The following is a 638-nucleotide window of genomic DNA, read 5'->3' as shown; positions in this document are numbered from 1 at the left end:
TCCAATCATCTAGCTATCAACATTCTTCTCTTCCGATATCAAATCCAAAAGGTAAGTCTATCGGAAGCGTGCATCGGATAACCTCCCTCCAACCACACCCTGACGAAACTAACACTCTTCTCTACCGATTACAGTAAAAGCGAAACACAAATTAACACACACCAAGAACCCCAGCTGGAATGGATAAATGCAACACAGCAAGAATTCTTAATCATGAAGAAATGTGAAGAACATGCACCTGACACGATAACAGGTGAATCAACTAGAGGGTCGGTCTCGCTTCTACAACAGTCTGGACGAATGCTAAGAATAGACACAATCAAACTAGAGAAATATCCGAACTAGGGATAAAAAAGCAAACTACAAAATGCGAAACAAGATGGAGACGCTTCGGGATAATATGAGCACACTGTACAAAAGAATAACGAAATCACAAAAACCCAAACAAGAAACAGAAGACATATGATGAGGAGAGTCACACAATACCATATACAGAAGCAGGAACAAGCTCAGCCTCAGCGGCAAAAGGAAACAACGATCCAACACGACATCGACCGAATTATAACGGTGAAAGCCATCAGGAACAAGTCCAAAAACATATAAAATAGAAAGCCACTCCATGACGAAGCTACAAAAAA

This window comes from Penaeus monodon, chromosome 20 (assembly GCF_015228065.2).
Source record: "Penaeus monodon isolate SGIC_2016 chromosome 20, NSTDA_Pmon_1, whole genome shotgun sequence".
Classification (NCBI taxonomy): Eukaryota; Metazoa; Arthropoda; class Malacostraca; order Decapoda; family Penaeidae; genus Penaeus; species Penaeus monodon.
Note: the sequence above shows the minus strand (reverse complement) of the source record.